The sequence below is a fragment of the Gavia stellata genome, chromosome 11 (genome assembly GCF_030936135.1).
Source record: "Gavia stellata isolate bGavSte3 chromosome 11, bGavSte3.hap2, whole genome shotgun sequence".
Taxonomy (NCBI): Eukaryota; Metazoa; Chordata; class Aves; order Gaviiformes; family Gaviidae; genus Gavia; species Gavia stellata.
In genome coordinates, this window is record NC_082604.1 from 20,465,089 (window position 1) to 20,473,396 (window position 8,308).

Here is an 8,308-nt window from a genome sequence, read left to right on the forward strand (position 1 = left end):
GAAGGTGAGAACTCACACCATCTACTTTAGGCTATTCTTAGCATCTAATTTAGATGTAGTCCAGAGGACCAAAGTGAGGAGCCTAAATTCTTTGTATTACCAACAAAGGAGGCAATTCAGACCACCAAAGTCAGATGCCTAAAAATAGCTTAAAGTGAGCAGTATCACTATCCCACAGAAAATCCATCAGGTTTCTTAAAGACAGCATTTAGATTTACTAAAATAGGTGAGTCCAGTAATACGACCTTCAACTGAATAAACCAGAGGTTCACAGTTACAGACAACGCTGTTAAATCAGAGCTCAGTGAAAGCCTTGTGGGAACACTGTGCATGCTGAAGTCTCAGGGCAAGTCTAAGTGTGACTTCCATTCACAAGCAAGTTCTCACCAATCCGGTATCAGGGTTACACTTCGTAAGTTCTTGTTTTTTTCTACTAAGCCCTTTGCAAGGACACAGTGGTAATATGTGACTCTCACTCTGAAGGCAGTATTTTTAGAAAATTTTCTAGTTTCCAGTGGCTGTGTATACAAATAAGAGAAGATTACCCAGCTGAGGTCATACAGGGTCTGCCTGACCAGTATGTGCCAAAATTATCACTTGTCATTACTTGTCTCAGCCCTGCTGCAAAGATGTCTGAACTTCTTGCCAATAATTCTTGAACTGCAGCCTCATAAAGCACAGCACATTAGAGCAGTATTACACTGGTAAGTTTATCCTGAAGTGTTATGCTGCAACCTGCACAATTCAGGAGCTGACAGGCAGCTGAGATGTCTGTGCAGCAGAACTGGGCAGGCGCTTGGAGGCAGTAACTCCGTCCATCTGCCACACCAGCCCAAGCCATCCCACTTGTTGATCGGTGCTCAGGGCAGAGCATCCCTTTGCCACATGCTTGCAACACAACCTGGAGAAAGCTAACATGAGGGTCTGAAACCACTGTGACACATGGGCCAGTGCTAAGGATGCCAGTGCAATAGATGGGGACTGGTGTGAATTTGCTTGATAAATTCAAGTAGCTTCGTATTTCATGATCTTGTGAGAGCTCATGAATCACCCGCTTCCTATTCAGACATGGACCTGTTACAGTGACTGCCACTGAACTCAGTAACTGTCCCTCTACTGAGATGGCAGCATGGTGATCTCTCTTAATCCAGGAAGATGATACCACAGTCACTGAAAATGCCAGGAATTAAGTGGCCACAGTTACGGCAGACCTGCACAAGGTCCATGAGCAAATGGAAATCCACTGATGCTGTATGCTTGAGGCTTCTGTGGGACCTGAAAACTTGCACAGGCCTTGGACAAACTCCCTGCCCAAAAGTGAATGCTATCCAGTGCCCTTGCAGCTGAGCAGCTGGATTTCATATGGAAATAGTTTGGAGTTGCTTTAAAGCACACTAATTGTAACACTGTAGTCTGTTTCCTGCTAAGCCAATGATGAAGGCATGAAAGTAGTAATTGCTTTTGAGACTAAGTTTAGCTAATGTTCTTTGTTGTAACAAGGAAAATCTCCTTGTTACAAAAGATTTACAAAGTTAAACATATGCACAGATGTGCATATACACACACACATATGCACACACCACATACAAATCTGTTCGCTGCAGCAAATGACATCAAAATGGTAAGAAATTATATATAAAAACATTTGCAAAAGAGAAAATAATATTAAATGAGGACAATTCCCCCTTAAGGGTTAGGGTAATGACTTAAAATCTACCAATAAAAGTTTTGCCTGGAAAAGGACTGTGGAATGGCACCCATTAAACAAAAGAAAGACTGAAGTAATCTGCAAAAATTCCTTGTTGTTAGTTTAATCTGGATCTAAACAAAATAGAAATGCTGGGAGATAATTTAATTTCCACTAATAATGGCCCAAATCCTGAGTAATTATTAATGGTGATGGAACCTCACTGGATTTTCACTGGGTAAAACTGATGATAAGATCTTGTGAGTTTAATTTCCCTTAAGTATTTTAAAAACAGTTTTGATATTTTACTAGTATTTAACCAATGAGAGTTTGCTTATTTAAATCAAGAAAGAAAAGCAAACCCTCCATTCCATGAATTACTAGAAGATGCTGGTCTGTGTCAAGTAGAAACATGGTCATACTGTTCCATAATCAACATAATACGTAGCTGTGGAAATAATTAACAGTCTCAAAAAATGTTCCCTTTGAGTCTGAATGAACCAATAAATAAGGAAGATAAAGACAATTTTGAAGCACTTTTGCTCTTGGAGAAACATGAGACAGAAGTCAGAACCAGCTGTGAGCAAGGGAGGCAGTTGAATATGTTTATAAGGTAACGTAGCACCAGAAACAGAATACCAAACTTTCAAACCTTTAATACAGATACAGTGATTTGAACTGTATTCAGTTGAATACTCAAACTGAAATTTGAGTGTTTTGATTATTATTTTGTAGAAGGCTCCAGCACTGTTAATATTGTTTAGTGAAGTTTATCTAGCTTATTTTCACCCTTCCTCCTTCCCCCCTGGCTAGTGGACAAGCAGCCCACTGAACTCAGTGGCATTGTGCAGGCCCTTGGCTCAATAAGATCCCTCTAGTTCTCAGGATTAGTTAATACTATTAATCTGGTGTTTAGAAAGCAGATTTTTACACTTGATTAAAGCAATCACATTTTTTAAAAACAAGAGAATTGATGAGGTATCCATCAGGAAAGGCAAATATATGGAAGAGCTTCCATTTGAATGTGAGCCTAAGTATGCAATAGTGATGTTACTGTCCCAAACTGTTGCATGTGGACATTTTAACAACAAACACTGCCTAAAAAGCTCAGCCCTGCACATGATCTGACTCTAAGCCGTTCTGAATAGTGATCAATAGGCATCTTTCCCATTCAAAACTAAGTCCTATTTCACATGGTCTTTGGATTGCTGGGTTGCATGATCTGTACAGTTTGTTACTTCTACTGATAGGGGTATAGCATTTTCTTGTTATGTTCAGTACTGAAAAATCTCTTTATTCAGTCTTTTAATGTTTGATACCAACATGAGGAGAGAAAACTGTTCTTAATGACTGATAATTCTGTGTTTAATCTTGTGACACCCTCTGGCATTTTTACCGATGATGCAAGGTTAATGTTTTTTCCCCCACACTTTTTTTCTTTCTACAGTGAATCAAACTGTTGGTATAGATCAATGTTTGGATTCAGGTTTACCTGATTGTTCTTATGCTTTTTATTGCTATTATTTGTTTGCTATTTTTATGAAGCTGCATACTGCCCTTTCTACATGAATAATACTCTGGGCTTGCTCTAAATGGCACAGGTGAAGTGCACATGGTACAAACTGATGAAACAATTGGAGGCTCCTATGAAAAGCGGCCAACACGCAGCAAACCAAATCCAATGGAGTTAGTACTTTACACAAGTAGAGGATCCACTGGAGAATTCCTTACTGCATCAGGAGATCCCAGCCCTTAATGTGCAACCTTTCTCCCACCTGCAGCCCAGCCTGCATGCCTTCAGCTCCATCCCTGACCACAAAACACACAAACAGCCTGCAGCAGGGATGCCTGTTAGCATGCCGGCACAGCAGGGAGTGTTGCCTCTCTGAATTTAGTTTTGCAGCTGTGTCCCAGAGTGACCAGCAATGTTGGTCTCAGCAGCCCCAGCTCACTTTTTCCCCCACTTGCGGACCCAGATCAACCCATCCCTGAACCAGAAGATACTGATCATAATGACATGATGCATCCCATCAGGCAAGCTATGGTTAACTTGTTTGCAAGCATGTGCTGGTCAGGATACAGTGGGGCCACTCATAGAAATTAGGAGGTGAGCATATCCCTATGGATCCCTGATGCTCTGCTGCAGCTCTCACCCCAGAGCATTCACTACGGTCTCTTGCACACCCAAGGTAGATACAAGGGCATCCCATGAGTATGATGTTGTCATACTTAGCCAGATCACCAAGGAGTTTATAAAGCAAGATTTAATTTCTTTCAGTCCTTCTTGCTCTCTGATGGACAAAGTCCAAATTAAAAAACAGCTGTTAATTCTGGTTGAAAGAGGAAGAGAGAAGTAGGTTAGCTTCTTGAGTGTATGAGTACAGTTTGGTTCATCACTTCTAGCTTGCTATAATACATGATTACTAAAAATTAATTTGCTATAAGAAGTAAGATATGCTCTTTATTTTTCTAGTATTGGTGTTTCTATAATAAAGGCTGTATTTAGTCATTAAAGTGTGCATTGCTGTGCAATTATTTTCTCTCTCGAGTGCTGTTTCACCTAAACTGTTTAAAATACAAGTACAATCTAAAAAACAGGCAGGGTCGCATGGGCTGTGGACACAAGCCACAGACACAGATATGCTTATATCCTAACCATAACTTTGATGATTATTTCTTCTGTGGCTTGGACAGCTCATCTGGCATTTCTATCTTTGTTTCATCAGCATTACAAAAAGAAAAAAAGGGTATTGAAAATATTATGCGGTTTTCTGTTAATCTCCCCACAACTTCCAGAGTATCTGAATTCACCATGTTTCTTTCTACAATTAGATCTCTTTTTGTTTCCTATTGGTTCCATAAACACAGACCATAACTCACAGCAGATGCGATGGATGCTTGTTACTTCATGTTTAAACTGCTTTCACAGATAATAATCTTAGGAATTAAGATAAGAGTCTTTTGAGGAGAATGCATCCTTTCAGTGTGCAGTTATGGAAACTAGAGGAGATAAATAGCTTGGAAAATACCACACATAAACTTGAGAATTCAACAGCGTGTTGGTCAAAGGAATTTCCCAAAGGATGGGGACTGGACTAGATGACCTTTAAAGGTCCTTTCCAACCCAACCAGTCTACGATTCTATGTGACTTTGCTGTGATTTTGCTGTTTGTAACATCAACAACCAGCTTAAAATATCATAACTGTGGGACAAGTGCGTGAGGTAAACTTCTCAATACAAGAGGGCACTCAAAAATTCTTCAGCTTCATCTTCAAAGGTTTTTCAGAGAAGCTTGAAACCAAATCTGTCTAGATCTACATTTGGCTAATAACTGCAGCCAGACCCCGCTTTGAGTGCAGGCTCCTGTAATGCCTTTAAGGACGTTGTTGGGAGGCTGCATGACAGAGCTGGGCTGGCTGGGAAAGAGAGGGGTGGGCAGACAGATGGGGGAACAGAACACTGCCTTCTCTGTGGTGAGCAAGATAAAAAAAAGAAGATGTGGTAAAGATGGGGGAGAAAAACCTATCTCTCTGCTGCCGGCAGCTGATTCAGGAACTTATCTGTTAGAGAAGTACCAGTGAGGGCAACGGAGAGAAAGTAACTTCCCTCAGTGAGAAAATACCAGAATTATGCTTCACTTGCTATTACCATTTCTAGTGTCAGTGCACATCCCTACATGAAGGATAATTTAACGGCTACAGGTCACAAGGAGAAAACTTCGCAAGCCCCTTGATTTCCCTTCAGTAGAAAAGCAGGGCTGCCAGGAGAGCAGGGTCAGTTTGCTCTGCTCTTTTGCACTTGCTTGGCCTGGTACAATGTTGAATTTAGTGCTGGGTTCACCTAAGTGATGCACCTATTTAGTGGACAGGGTTCCTGGCTTGTTCATGTTAGTTTTAGAAGCTGGGCTGGTAAATACACACTTGGGAGATGCATTTCAGCTGATGAACTAGGATTTATATGGGGCCTTGTTCATGTTCATTGCTTGGGGGGGGGGCAGGTCCTGAAGTACACCCTTGAAGGCTGCTGGATGTCACAAAACTCTCTCTTTCTTGACAATGTTCAATGGCAGATGGAGGAACAGTCAACCATTTTTCCTTTTAAGGCAAAAAAACCTCATCTGTGAGTCACACCATGGACTGTCCCAGAAGCACAAAGGTTTGGAATTCACTGAAAAAACGTTTTTACATCAGAGTGCCTAGAAGAAAAAAGGAGTATTTTTTTAAAGCATCAATTTGAGGAAAATAACAAGGGTGAGGAGAGAAAGATTTCTATGAAGTTAATCCTTCAGTAGTAAGGTGACAAGACAGTTGGAGACTACACTTTCTTTCTCATATCCATGGCTGTGGTCACTGGATGCCAATAATGCAGGGGTATGCATGCCTGAAGTTCATCAGCCTCAGCATCAGTCACACTCCCGGGCTTTCGTCAGCATCTGGGCTTTCCCAGCTAGCCACAAATGTCACAAAACCTGCATTTCCCTTTTTCTGCAAGTCCTATTGCCTATGAAGTTGGTAGATCCCAAGTATTTTATTAAATTATAATTTAATTGTCTCAGTTTCTTACTTAACTCTTTCTTCAAAATTTTAAAAAGGAGTAGGTTGCATTTCCCACATGCAGAAACAAAATAAATGGCTGTTGGGAAAAAGGAAAGTGTTCAATCTGAGTCAGAAAATCTGTGCAGATTAGAGACACAGATCTTGGTTTTGAACCTCAGCTTTGCTGGAGCTTTCCTATATTCCAGAAATTTCTGAAGAACATGATTCATGAGTCCAGTCAATGTTTACCCTCATTCATTTTGCCATGGAATGACATTTCTTTCATCTCCTCAAGGAAAATGAATTCATATTTCAAACAAATTATGATGTTCACAATCTGCTCATGGAAAAAATAATGAGAAAAGTACTCAAATTATTAATCTAAAGCAATCTATTCAAAATTCGCCAAGCTTCCACAATAAAACTTAAAATGTTGCCAGTCCAACCTACCCAGTACATCACTAGGTTCATCACAGTGCCTCTATCTATGTACATACACATTAAGATATTACTGGCACATTAAGCATATTACTGGTGTCAGTGAGAAAGTTATTATTTTCTGCATTTCAGTTTTATTACATTCACTTTCAAACATCTGCATATACGATCTGGTGATCCTGCTTGATTTTGCAAGCCCAAAAAGCCATGCTTGCAGGATGCCTCCACCAAGAGCAGATTTGCAATATAAATGAATTTGCAGCTTCCATTAGTTCTAGTGTTCAAAGCGTAAACTCCTCCACCACCTCTGATTTATGTATTGTAAAATATCTGTAGCTCTTCCCAATGTTCAATGGTAAACTACATAAAATGCTGCCATCTTGTGTTTAGAGACAAATTAAACAGACTGGGATTTTTTAAAATCTGGATTTCAGCAGGCAAAAGTAGGATCTATGCTGTCAGCATGTTATGTTCGAGAGGAATGAAGTGAACGAATTATGGAAAAGTTATAGCTTCACTTAATAATTTAGTTTCCAAATCTCATCGTTAGAGAAAGTGCTGAACCTATTGCAGCCACTCAGTCCCTGGTGTGAGAGGTCACCATGCCAAATTTAAAAAAGCAAGAGTGGAATGAGTAGATATTACTTGCATACCAAGAATGCTCTTTATGTAAGAAACTGTGTTAACACTTCACAGTACAGAGAACATGTAAGACATGTTAAATACGACCACTATGACAACTGATACTGTGTATTCCTTTTGTGAAAAAGCACGGTTGCTTTGCTGTTTGTAAACAGCAACTAGAAATACTTATTTTGACTAAGTGCTACTGTTTGGGGTCTTTTTTAAATTTCTCTATATAATTAATATGAAAATCATGGTCGTGTGAAATACTACTTTGGAAATGCTTTACTGCAGTCTACCAGTATCACAGTTTATCTGAACATTATTAACCTAGGTTCAGGAAATCAGCGCCACTGTGGCGAACGAGGTGACCTTGGGGATTCACCCTCCTTTCCTTGCTGCGTTAGGAGATCCAGCTCCACACGGAGAACACGAAGGGCCAGGTGAGGCCTGTCCAAAGGCCCAGCTCCCCCGCGCCCCGTCCCCTCGGGAGCACGGGCACTGCGCTGGAGCCGTGCAGGAGGTTCGGCAAGGCCCCGCACACGGGTGACCAGCAAACCCGCGACGCCTGAGGGAGCGGTACCCATCTCACACCTGCTTTCTCTTCACAAGAGGGTGGGACGTCTTCATCCCACAACAATCTGAACCTCTTCCATTTGCACGATAGCGTTTTGAGCTGGCGAGTCGGGCCTGGGCACAGGGACGTTATGGTATCTGGGGATCCCCGTGCCCTTCCCAACCACCCTCACGTTTCGTGTCGCTGCTCTATTACAACGCCGGATGACATTCCCAAAGGAACATGGTTGGCTCACAGCCCGTGCTTCCACAAATGTAGCCAGCAGCCCTTCTGCAGCGTGCATCACTTCACATTTATAGGAATTTTATTTGATCTGCCGTTTTGTCGCCCCGTTTCTCGATGTCATCCGACCCCTGCCGCCTTCTCCCGCCTCCTCCCCCCCCAGACAGCCATTTCACCCCCCCTCCCCAGACCGCCCGGCACCGAGCACGCCGACTCCTCCCCCG